This window comes from Phycodurus eques, chromosome 8 (genome assembly GCF_024500275.1).
Source record: "Phycodurus eques isolate BA_2022a chromosome 8, UOR_Pequ_1.1, whole genome shotgun sequence".
NCBI classification, from domain to species: Eukaryota; Metazoa; Chordata; class Actinopteri; order Syngnathiformes; family Syngnathidae; genus Phycodurus; species Phycodurus eques.
Genome location: NC_084532.1, coordinates 7,491,439 through 7,505,165, shown reverse-complemented (window position 1 = coordinate 7,505,165; position 13,727 = coordinate 7,491,439). Strand labels below are relative to the sequence as shown.

General features: G+C 41.5%; 1 protein-coding gene across 1 annotated transcript in view; it reads left to right on the top strand.

The window, feature by feature from the left end:
- Positions 1 to 13,727, top strand: part of syde2 (synapse defective 1, Rho GTPase, homolog 2 (C. elegans)) — a 58,160-nt gene that overhangs the window by 13,454 nt on the left and 30,979 nt on the right. The window lies entirely within an intron of this gene.

The window sequence follows — 13,727 nt, the reverse complement described above, 5'->3', positions numbered from 1 at the left end:
CATTCTCATTTGGCGCATGAGCACATTTGTCAAGCTTGACTGGCAGTGTACAAGAGCATGTATATGACTTTTGACAACACTTTCCTTTGGCACGCAACAGCCCTTGACTTGCTGAAGGAGCACGAGGCTGAGTGAATAGTTTGGGTATGCTGGGGAAATCTAATACTTAAGATTTAGTGCTCCTAGCAACAGTTTCATTGCAAGAATGAGGAATGAGTTTCGGAGTAATTTTTGCCCAAAATATTCTATTGAAAACTGCTCACTGATTTAAATGCAATTTTAACCATTCTCTTGTTAAATTATTTCTAGATTGGCCTCTTATTTGTGCATCTTGTATGGCGCAGGAATTTTCCATTCCCGAGACCTTCTATGTTGGTTAAGGATCATGAAACCAAATGAGTCTGAGTTCAAGTCCACTAGCATTAATAATAATGACACACACACACACACACACACAGCAAATTGAATTTAAGGTATTTTTGTCGACATTAGCTGATTGAAATCTGCTAGTATAATATGATTTTTCATGCCGCTTAAATATATCAGTGGCAGTAATTGGGGATGGCAGTTGCATGTACAACACTTTTGCCAGAGAACAAATGTTCTTTGTATATCTGTGGAAGTGATTTTGAATGTTCACATTTAGCTGTGACCTACTTGTGATCTGGTTAACATAATTTCCCCATTTACACCATGTAATGGCTTATATTGTGTGTGAATTGGTTCTGTTGAACAAGAGTCCTCAGGAGCTGTTCAGTGATAATGTGGTTGACGTGTACCACTATGGTGACTATGAAAATGACAAGAGGTCGCTCCGTGCTTTTTAACATACACCACCCCTTAACTCCGGAACTGCCTTCCTTTCTGTTGCCTTTTTGAATTTACAATTAATTCCTGTGGGTTTGATGAGACCTTCATTCTGCTTCACATTATTGACTACATTATATTTCTTGTGGATGCAGATTTTGAAAAATAAAGTGGGATAGTTAGAGTATGTTTACATGGAGTTAATCGAGTTAAAACAAGAAGTATTAGAATTTTTAAAGTCCCATGTGATGCACATTTCTAACAGTACGACAGGATACATTTGCAATGCATATAAAGCATCTTACAATATACTTTATGATACACACATACAAACAAACAAACAACCATTCGCACTCACCTTAACACCTACGGGCAATTTATAGTTGTCAGTTAACCTCCCATGCAAGTTTTTGGGATGTGGGAGGAAACCGGAGTGCCCAGAGAACATGCAAACTCCACACAGGCGGGACCGGGAATTGAACCCCAGTCCTCAGAACTGTGAGCCAGATGCTCTAACCAGTCTTCCACCGTGCCGCCCTAAAACAAACAAACAAACAAACAAACAAACAACAACTTGTCGAAGTATGACTTAATGTGTCTGCGGGTTGCAGTAGTAGTGCAGTAAATTAAGCACTTTGAAAGATCAAACATCAAAATCATCAATCGTCTGGCAATTGTTTTGGTTGTGCCATGCTCCCAAATACCCACATTGAACACTTACGTGACAGGTGTCAACCTCAAGGCCCGGGGGCCGCCACATCATTTTATGTGGACCGCAAAAGCAAATTATGTTTGTCAACTTCAATGTTTCTTGCTAGAAATCTGTTCCAAATTTGCAAATTGTCTTCACTTTTAATAACGCATTTTTTTTTTTACAAACCACTTTTTAAAATAGGTTGAACAATCGTTGAACAAACTGTTTTCCTTGACTTCATATTTCAAAAGTAGTTATGCATCTTTTTTGTGTATATACTGTATTTAATAATAAGATGAGGCGATTATACTGGACTTTACACTGATCTGATCGGCTTAATTGGTATCTGCCGATAATTAGCATTTTATGCTCATCGGCTGATTTGGCTTTAATGTCATAATTCGCCGATCCGATCAATGATGTCATTGGTCTGCTTCACAAAAGACATTTACTCCGTGTCGCCATCGTGTACAATATATACAGTATATTTGAATCCAAAAGATAGTTTATTTTTAGCCTTGTCGTGTGTCTTTTGACGTAGTACATTAAAAATATCTGACTGCCAATAAAATTATTAAAAAAACAACAACATGTTGACGGTGTGGGACAGACAACACGTCTGAGACACAACACATAATAGGTGGCTCAGACTGCAAGACAAATTTGGTCTATCACGATTGCACTACGTCAGACTACTGTAATAAAATCTTGTATGCCGATACCACCACATCCCATCTTTTACGATCACAGGGCTTTATGTTATCAAATCAAACGCGACCGGATACACTCGTTACAATGGCGACGACAACAACAATGGGTCGCGTTGTGTGTATTATAAGAACAAAATGGGGAAAAACATGTGGTGGTGGTCACCGGTGCTCGGGAGAGGACTTTAATTCAAGGATTGCTTGAGGATGTTCACATACTTTTAATACGATACTGCCCGCAAAGCAGGCAACAAAACGTTATGTAGGCTAGCAAGCTGGTGTTAGAACTAACGGTTGTATGTAAACATGCCGGCGTTATGTTGAATCATGTTCTAAAGTTTCGGTGTGTGAAGTAATTGAATTACAATAAAATAATTTCATTACAGTAAGTTAGCACCCATTATTTCTGTTATGTTGTAATGTTGGTTTGACCTGACTGATTAGAATACATGACCTGACTAGAGAGTACTTTTGAACATACTCAGGATTAGACTTTACACCGATTTTATCGGGCTGATCGGTATCGGCCGATATTTAGCATTTTATGCTGATTGGCTTTAATGTGATAATTCGCCGATCCGATCAAGGACGTTATCTATCGGCTCCGCAAAATACATTTACTCCACGTCGCCATCGTGGACAGTATATTTGAAACCAAAAGCTAGTTTATTTTTAGCCTTGCCGCACGTCTTTTTACGTAGTATTGGAAATATCTGACGGCCAATAAAGTTATTAAAAAAAAACTTGGCGGTTTGAGACAGATGACACCTAATGGCCGAATCAGACTACAAGACAAATTTGCTCTTTCATGATTGCACTATGTCAGACTACTGCAATAAAATCTTGTATTCCGATACCACCGCATCCCGTTTTTGTACGATCATTGGGCTTTATCTAGTCAACTCAAATGCGACCGGATACACTCGTTACTGACAACAAGAGTGGAGCGCGCTGACTTTGTATTATAAGGACAAAATGGGGAAAAACGTGTGTTGGTGGTCACCGGTGCTCAGGACAGGAGAGGACATTCATTTAAGGCTTGCTTGAGGTATGTTCCCATACTTTTAATACGATACGGCTCGCAAGCAGGCAACAAAACATTATGTAGCCTAGCAAGCTAGAGGTACCACGAACGGTTGGACGTAAACATGCCGCCGTTCTGTCAAATCATGCTCTAAAAGTTTCGGTGTGGGTGAAGTAATTTAATTAAAAATAAAGTAACATAATTACAGTAAGTTAGCACCCATTATTTCTGTCATGTAATGTTGGTTTGACCTGATTGATTAGAATACACGATCTGACGAGAGCAGTGATTTCCAACCTTTATGGAGCCAGGGAACATATTTTACAATTCAAAACTCTCACGGAACACCAACAAACAAAAATGTCATTATGTGGATACATTAATTAGTGTATGTGCTTCCTGCCATCTAACAGTAGACCATTTATCATTTGTTCTGTCTATCACTATGCCTCACTGGCATAAACAAAGATACGTTATTAGTTGTAATTTTTTTGAGCAATTAAGTACACAAGTATATACAGTAAATGAACCGGTCGTTTAAATAGACACATTACTCCATCTTGTGATCGGATCGGTGATCAGTTATCGTTTTTTTCAACTCGCTGATCGGTGATTGGCCCCATAAATCCCGATAGTGTAAAGCCTACTCAGAATACAGTACACAAGTATATACAGTAAATGAACGAGTCATTGAAATAGACACACTGCTCCATCTTGTGATCGGTTATTGTTTTTTTTAAACTCAGTGATCGGGCCCAAAAATCCTGATCGTGTAATGCCTAGATTATACATTTATATGGTTTCAACGTCATAACGGCCCTCTAAGGGAAACCATCACTACAGTGTGGCCCATGACAGTTTGACACCCCTGTGACATCAACACAGAAACTGTTGTTTTGAAAAACTTCAACTTTGAGAACAGTTTTCCAAATGCCTGCATTTTCTATCACCAAAACGCATTTGCTATGTAAAATAATTGCCAAAACCTTTTTTGGGGAAAAGGGTTTCAATGTCATTATATGTTTCTCAGAGAAAATACATCTCTGTGGTAGTTTGTTGTGGTTGATATTTTCCCCCCACATCTGTCTTGTGGGTTGTTTGCCAGTATTATTATGCATAAAACAAACATTGCCAATTTTCACCAACCCTGGGGAGGATGTAGCATTGGAGCTATGAAGAAGCTTTTCATAAGGAAGCACTGTGTTACACAGACAGGACAGTTTCCATTGATTAATCAGATAAAGAGGCCTTTGGCTCAGAGGCCCTGCCAAAGAACACATCCTACTATCTTTTGTAGTTGCAAAATACAGATTAATTATTTTCTTAATTCCAGAACCTTTTATCAGGCATTTGGAGTTATTGATCTGTTTTTTCCCCCCACATCTCACTAGCTTTCATGGTCTGTTGTAGTTTCAACATTGGTTTATTAAATGGCTAAAGTATATTTAATTACTGCAAAAACTTTAACTGTGGTGTGTGTGTGTGTGTGTTTTGTAAATTCCTGTCACTTTCCTTGCATAAAGACTACCAACCACAGCCAAATTGGATTTTGAATGTCCTCAGAAGCATGGTCTTGTGCAAAAGAATTGCAATAATCCTCTAATGTGTGAAAATGTTGGATTAGTACATTGTACTCACAGTAAATACTCGATACATGCAATGTGCAATATAGTAACCACAGTAGAGAAGCATTAGGTATGAGTTTCCTCCCCCCCCAAATACACCAAAAGTCTCTTTAACAACCTCTGATCCAGTCACAGGCAACGTCTTTCAATCCAAAAATGTGAACACAGCCTCAGTGTTCCCCTCCATCCTTTTGAGCCCATCTTTTCTGTGTCTTCTGCTTTTGATTCTTCATGATTATCAGCGTGTATAGACTTCACTTTATTTGCAAGGGTGAAGATTGGACAGGGCTTTTGTTGTATGAGCACAAATAAGTTGTCTGATGAATTAATGAAGCAGTACAGATGTAGATGACTCTCTTTGACGATAGTTTTCCTCTGGTCAGCTGGCTGGTTCTTTTCTCTCTCACCGGATGCACTCCAGACTCATCTGCTGCCTATTGACTGACCTTTTCTCCATTTGAAAGCCCTGTTTATATGGAGAATAATGATTGATGGACTCCGGGAGTAGTGAGCATGGTGCATTCCCAATCTCATGTTCTCTTTGGTGGCAGGTTGTGGAATCTCACTTGGCCAGCACTTGGAATGGGATCATATATATTTTTTTCTTTCTGGGGGTTGTTTTGCACTCACTGTCTGTTGCATTCAAGAATCAGCCCATGCTGCTAAAGTTACACCCGAGCTCCAGTGTCTCTGAGTTCAAATCAAGAATCTAATCTTGGCGGACGGCTGCATGGTTTGGCTGTGAGGGAATCAACAAGACAGCGGAGCAACATTGTGAGAACAACAAATCCAGAGTAGATTCCATAGTCTGGTGTTGGATGTGTACTTTAGGTCACGTACATATTTGTCTCATAGTTTTCTCTGAATCACAGCAGCCCTAAGAAAATTGCTCATTTCTCTAGTAAGCTCACTTAAATTACATGCTCAGACAAGATACGATTTTCTCATTTACGGCAAATAGCAGCAATTGTAATGATATTACTTTCCCTTATGTCATTATTCTGCTGCATCATAAAACAATTAAACAGGTTTTTTCAAATTATATTGGCTATGTTAAGCCGGAACTTAGAATCGCAGAAACTGGTCTCAAAACGCAGGGCAAAATGACGAATGATGATTACATGATTACATTCATTCCCAGATGAATGAGTTATCAATTTCTGACAACGTTATGTGCAGTGATAGCTCTTGCAGTTGTCTACTACATCACAACCTTTGAAATTGAACACATAATACAGTTTAACATACTATAGTTTTATTGTTTACATCTTACGTGTAATGTTTAGGAAGCATTTTTACACAGTCAGAAATCGCATAAGTGCAGAAAAGAACGAGGTAAACAAATCTTTTCTTGCCTCATTTTGCCCCATGGCCATTAGAGTTTGGGATTTTTTGACATATTATAGTTTTCTTTACATTTCAAGTACATTTTCAAGTTGGACTATTGCTAAACCTTTTCAATTTCAAAGGTCTATTTTATATACATTCAAACCCTATCAAAATTTTAAAAATGTTTTTTAATGTTCAGGCCCATTTCCATATACATTGAACGCCTGCCAATTGGTGGTTTGCCATTCACAAATTTGAGCTTTTTTTCTATGGCACCTATACTCAGCTATTCGCTGAAGAATTCACTTATTCATGGATTTCGGGCATATTTTTATTATCTCTATTGTAAGATACCACAAGGTGCCTCCAAAGCCCTGGCTAATAGAAAAGTACAGTAATACCGGTAATTGGTGTCATGGAAGTGTGTTGAACTGATAAATCTCAACTGTTTAAGATCATTGTACTTTGGGATAACTAAATACTGTAAGATGAATTTGCAATGATATTAAAGTATTTCAGGATAGTAGTTTGTGGTATATTTAGAGTTTAAGATATTAACATAGACCATTCTAAAAAAATTTTGGTGGAGGGGTGTGTATCCATCCATCCATCCATCCATTTTCTACCGCTTATCTGAGGTCGGGTCGCGGGCGCAGTAGCTTTAGCAGGGACACCCAGACTTCCCTCTCCCCAACCACTTCCTCCAGCTCTTCCGAGGGGATCCCGAGGCGTTCCCAGGCCAGCCGAGAGATGTAGTCTCTCCAGCGTGTCCTGGGTCGTCCCTGGGGTCTCCTCCCAGTGGAACGTGCCCGGAACACTTCATCAGGGAGGCGTCCGGGAGGCATCCGAATCAAATGCCCCAGCCACCTCATCTGGCTCCTCTCGATGTGGAGGAGCAGTGGCTCTACTCTGAGATCCTCCCGGATGACCGAGCTTCTCACCCTATCTCTAAGGGAGAGCCTGGACACCCTGCGGAGGAAAGTCATTTCGGCCGCTTGTATCCGGAATCTTGTTCTTTCGGTCACAACCCACAGCTCCTGACCATAGGTGAGGGTAGGAACGTAGATTGACCGGTAAATCGAGAGCTTCGCCTTTCAGCTTAGCTCCTTCTTTACCACAACGGACCGATACGAAGTCTGCATCACTGCAAATGCTGCACCGATCCGCTGTGAACCGCTCCAGTGAGAGTTGGCGATCACGGCTTGATGAAGCGAACAGAACCACATCATCTGCAAAAAGCAGAGATGCAATTCTAAGGCCACCAAACCGCACCCACTCTACACCTCGGTAGAGTGGGTGCTGCGCCTAGAAATTCTGTCCATAAAAGTTATGAACAGAATCGATGACAAAGGGCAGCCTTGGCGGAGTCCAACCCTCACCGGAAACGAGTCCGACTTACTGCCGGCAATGTGGACCAAGCTCTGACACCTTTCGTACAGGGACGGAACAGCCTGTATCAAGGGGTTCGGTACCCCATACTCCCGAAGCAGCCCCCACAGGATTCCCCGAGGGACACGGGCGAACGCCTTCTCCAAGTCCACAAAACACATGTAGACTGGTTGGGCGAACTCCCATGCACCCTCGAGGACCTTGCCGAGGGTGTAGAGCTGGTCCACTGTTCCACGGCCAGGACGAAAACCACACTGCTCCTCCTGAATCTGAGATTTGACTTCCCAACGGACCCTCTTCTCCAGCACCCCTGAATAGACCTTACCAGGGAGGCTGAGGAGTGTGATCCCCCTGTAGTTGGAACACACGCTCCGGTCCCCCTTCTTAATAAGGGGGACCACCACCCCAGTCTGCCAATCCGAAGGCACTGTCCCCGATGTCCACGTGATGTTGCAGAGGCGTGTCAACCAGGACAGCCCCACAACATCCAGAGCCTTTCATCCACCCCCGTGTTACCTTGCCACCAAGGAGCTTTTTAACCACCTCGGTGACCTCAACCCCAGAGATAGGAGAGCCCGCTTCAGAGAACCCAGACTCTGCTTCCTCATGGGAAGGTGTGTCGGTGGAGTTGAGGTATTCTCCCCACCGACTCACAACGTCCCGAGTCGAGGTCAGCAGTGCCCCATCCCCACTATACACAGTGTTGGTGGCGCACTGCTTTCCCCTCCTGAGACGCCTGTCTATTACTTGCATTTTTTTCGCTATTCGCAGTAGGACTTGGTCCCGATTCCCTGCAAATAGCAAGGCTTTACTGGACTTGATTTCGTGTTACTTTGACCAGTGCAGTTACTCTTCTGCTATAGTTGAGGCAGGGCACAAATGGCTGCAATGGCGTTTAACCACATGACGGCTGCTTTGGCAAGTGGCCATGTTGTGCTAGAGAGAAGGCATGCATGCTTGGATATATTAGCAGGGTTTTGTAACCATCGTGATTAAGCGGCCAAGCTCCTGCGGCCCCTGAAAGGCCTTCTGATGGGTTTGAGCCAAGTGGATAGGAAGTAGCACAGAACAGAATCAAGTGAAGAAACTCTTGGACAAGTGTGCCATTCACCAGTTTATTTACTCTGCACACAATGCCCGTGTTGGTTTTTACCTTTAACACACGTTTTTTTGTGGACATAACACTCACACTCCTCAAATGCCAAAGCAAGTGGACTTAGACTTTGGCATTATCATAGACAGTAAATTATTATCATAAAATACAACCTCACAGTCAGACTGTCACTTTTTACATTTAAAATACAGAGCCAGTGCTAACGTGACAAATGAACCATATCCTACTTGATCATGTCATCTCTCAAACACACCCTTCCGCTGCACCTGACTGGTGCCAGTGTTGTGAAAGGCCCTCGTCATAAATTCCTCGCCTGTGTTGGCAGGTGTTAGAGGCAGGGTGCCCAGTGTAGCTTCCTGGGCAAGTCATGCATGTGTTTTCCTCTCGTATGCATATGAACTTACATTCTAGCTCCATGTTACATTAATTTACTAAGCGCATATCATATGCAGGTGGTAGGGTGGACACAGTTAAAGGGCTCAGATGTCACGTACAGGAATGCAGACCTTTGGCCTTTGACCCAGGAACATGGCCTTGGTGGGTAGTGTGTCAAAGTATCGCCCCTGAACCTAAGCTTGTGAAGTATTGTGTTACTCTCATGGTTGCTGCTGCCACATGGCCAAAGGCTAGAGGAGCTATGTGTGTGTGTGTGTGTGTGTGTGTGTGTTTCACGGTTGTTCACAATGCAGCAGGCATTAACCAGTTAAAGGTGAGAGGTTGTTTGTTTGTAAATATTACATTATCATTGTTTGCTCATTTTTCAGACGTAAATTAGTGCACGCTGGTACCTTGACTTAACTTAAGGGTTTTTCGAGTTACAAGTGGTTTGATGTACGAGTAATTGAGCTTGGCTACAGAATGAATTAAAGTCACCAGTCAAAGTACCACTGTATTTAGAAATATTAAATATTCATGATGCACCAAATTTTCATCCACCGAAGATTCTCAGCCGGAAATGGTGAAACAAAACAAAATGTCGCTGAAACAAAACAGCCGAATCAGGATGTTGTGATGACGCGAGCACAAACTGAGGTCAGAGTGCACTTTTCTGGATAAAGCTTGGAGGTCCCACCAACAAGGTGGCGTGCTTTGTGGGTGTCTCAGTCCCGCTGTTTAGCGGCTATGGCGGTAAGGAAACAATAAAGACACATATATCAAAATACCTCAGTAGACTTCAATAGATTCCATTCGTCTATGTTTGGACAGACAGTACGAATAGCCAATAATAATGCGAGTTTCTCCATGTTGTACCAATCATGTGCCTTCAATAGAAGCATGCCAAGTTAAGTTGCCCCACACAGCACATCAGCAGCAAGATGCAACAGACTATTATATCTGTAGCCTCCTGCTGCAGCAGGTGCCTTGGCAGTGTAAGATTGCTGAAAAAAGGAAATAATATAAGTGTTCCCTTAGAAGAAACAAAGGGAGTCAAAACGGATGACATTGTTGACAAGAAAGGCCCAAAAAGTTTGGGAGCGTGGAGTTATTTTGTTTTTTTAAAGTCTGACAAGAAGCAGTAGCTTGCACCCACCCCTCCCCATCATCTGACAACAACAAACAAATTGTATCGCAAAAGACATGCTACCACTAAGCACAGTTGAAAATAAGGCATTCAAGTGGATGAGCCAAGTAATGGACCTTTGTTAATTTACATTGGAATTGCAAAATTTTAAAGCTTTTGGATGGTCAGATTATACATTTATGAATATATTCATTCATTCATTCATCTTCCATTCCGCTTATCCTCACTAGGGTCGCGGGCATGCTGGAACCTATCCCAGCCAACTTCGGGCGAGAGGCGGGGTACACCCTGAACTGGTTCCCAGCCAATTGCAGGGCACATAGAAACAAGCAACCATTTGCACTCACATTCACATTTATAATTGATTTATTCTTTGAAGCATTAATATTGATTTATGCAATTGCAATACCTTGCTTTTAGTCAGGTTAGTCCACAGTTATAGCCATAAATGCAATTTTACTGAAAATAGTCATAAAAAATTCTATCTGTGTTTTGGTTTTCGGTCTTGATTTCCCCATTTTCAGCTTTTGGTTTCAAGCAGTACGGTATTTTTTTTAATTTTGGTGCATCACTATTAAATAATGTACAAAATCAGATAGATTAAGGAAAAAAACAAATCCACAAAAAAAAATCCACAAACTGGTTGAGGAGGAACCTATTAAATATTTCTGAGGATCTGAATGTGTTGGATGTAGGAACTTTACCGTTTGAGTCACTAAGGCATCAGTGGAACTGCCTGTCATGGCACATGAGCCACGGAGTTGCCAGCTGGTTAACAAACAAGTAAAAACAAACACAAATACAGTGCCCCATGAATATTTTATACCTTTTGTTAAAGGTTCGATTTCAGCGGGACTCAAATCATGACACCCCCCCTAGTTTAAAAGCCCAAATCTCTAGAGATAAGCTACTGCCACCCGATACGTGATCCAACAACAAGCAAAGTTTTTAAGATATTTTCAACACTTAATGCTTTCAAGTTTATATCGCTGGATGTTCACTTGGTGCTGCCAAGAGTGTTTCAAATTCTTTCTTTAAATGTTTTTCACATGAATAATGTTAATATAAATAATGTCGTAATTTGTACATGCAGTGACGTACAAAGCATTTTTCTAGTGGAAAACACGTTTCAGATTTGAGCGGGCAGTGTGTCTGCAAGACCCCTCCCTAGTTGTTATTTGGTAAATTTTCACCTACTATGCGTTCCACCCATTTTCCTCTTCTCAGAGCGCCTCTGTGTCTATTATTGGCAGAAAGGTTGGATAAGGAAGGCTACTGAGTGAAGGGGGAAATGAGGCTAAACATGGTTGGCTGACGAATGTGAGTGAACAGCACTGTTCACTTGTACATTTGCCAGCCCTCTAGTTCAACATACAGAACTCTCAGTGCTTGTACAAGAAGCGTCTTTGTCCCCCATCATTTGGTTACACCCTGTCCTGCTCCCCATCTTGTGCTGCATGCTCTGGCACCAGATCTGCCCTCTCCCTTTCACTTGTGGGACCCAAAATATAACTTGCAGGTTCCCTCTGAAAATAGAGCTCTCTCTTCTTTCCTCTTTGTGTCTATCTCTCGCTCCATAGAACCACTCTGGTGTCAGATGTTATCAGTCTGGTGTCAGATGTTATCCACATAGTTTTTAAAATGCTTAATAGAAGCACCTAATGACACAATTGAATGCCAAAACAAATCCTTAGTTTTGAGACTTGGCATCATTTAGGCCTTCATACAGCATCTAATGAGCATCATTGCGTGATCCAAATGAGGTGAGTTCTAAAAGCAGTCATCAAAGGACTTGCCAAGTCATGTGATACAGACTTAATCCTGCATAAACTGTGGCTCCCCCGCTATGAGGTGTTCCCTCCTAAGTGCAAAGGAAGCAGGTACATGACTGAGGGAATCATGTTAAAACTCTGTAGAAATAATGTGCTTTTCTGTCTAAGACTGGCTCAAACTAACCAATGCGGAAATAACATGTCACTCATGAGTGAGCAAATTCCATTTAAAGTTCTGATTCGGCTCTTTCTTTTTACTTGCCTGATAGAGGTAACATAGTATTGAGGGCAGTAATTGATCACTAAAAAGTCATCAAAAATTATATTATACACAAGCAAAATAAGAAGACTATTGCCCCTATAAATCAGGGATTTGAATATTATTATTAAACAGTAAATTGTCATACACTGGGGACAAGTAGATCGACAGTCAAGTAATACTAACATGTTGGATTACTTGGTTTTAGCTATAACTTTATGAGTAGCTGTATATGAACGGGGAATTCACATTGCGCCTTTGGTTCGGTGTGTGAGTGCTTCAATAAGTGTCCCATTTTTTTCAATGTGTATTAATTTCCCTCACAGGTAAATAAAGTAACCTCCCTTCTGAAACCATGATAACAGTGAGGCAAATTCCTTTATTTTTGCTGAAGACGAACCATACAGTGTTTGAGGTTGACCAAAAGTTTGCATTCCCTTGTGTAAGGCCAGGCACAATAATTACTATTCGACTTATAGTTTGATAAATAAAATGGACACGAGAGTTTTTCCGGACTCAATAAATGTTCATTGTTGTGGTGAGCCGGCGCGCATATCACACATGAGCCGACAGAGTTGGACGGCTGTGTCAGTAGCCGCTAGTGGGCTCATGGAACGCCGGCGGACTAGTACAGTCTTGCCGGTGTTGGCTCTGTCCCATACTCCACAGCCTTGCTCCCTGTGCAGTGTGTGGATTCACACAACAGAGACACATAAGGTGAAGGTAACTATTTCTTATGTTCGTCAGCCCGCGAGCTAATGAGTTAGCGAGTTAAGGAGCTAAAGAGCTCGCTCCACTGCGTCAATGTCATTTAAAAGGTCAGTGCTTGGCTCCGAATTGTTGTGTGGGTTTGTCCCCAATTAACACAGATGCGAAGGTTAACTGTTTATTATGTTTTTCTAGCCTTCGAGCAAAATAGTTTGCGAGCTAAGGAGCTAACCAGCTCGCTCCACTGTGGCGAAGTCATTTGTTGTGTGTCTTAGTCCCCAAATAACACAAACACGGGAAAGTTAACTGTTTATTAAACATAACCTCAGTGGCACACCTTTTATTCAGCCAGTAGCTGACTACAGCAAACGTCAACGTATATTTGATCGACAGGTGAAGAGCTCATCTTCAACAGACCAACCACACAGTCTTGCAGCTTGTGGGCAGGCCTTATTTTTCATGATTTCAGAGGCATAAAAAAACAATTCTATTATTGTTTATCATGATAGTTTTGGGGAAAATATATCGTCTTCAAAAATGTTTTTATCGTGACAGGCCTACTCTTGTTTTCACCATAGACTCATGAATGCTTTATTTGAATAAAGTCAGGAGATTGACTTGGGCAGTGTAAAACCTTCCACTTCTTTCCCCTGATTAACTTATTAACTTATTTTGGGTCATTATAATGCTGCATGATAAAGGCTGTCCCAATCAGTTTGGTTACATCTTTCTTTAATTTGTCAGACAAAATGTTTTTGTAGACTTTTGAGTTCATCT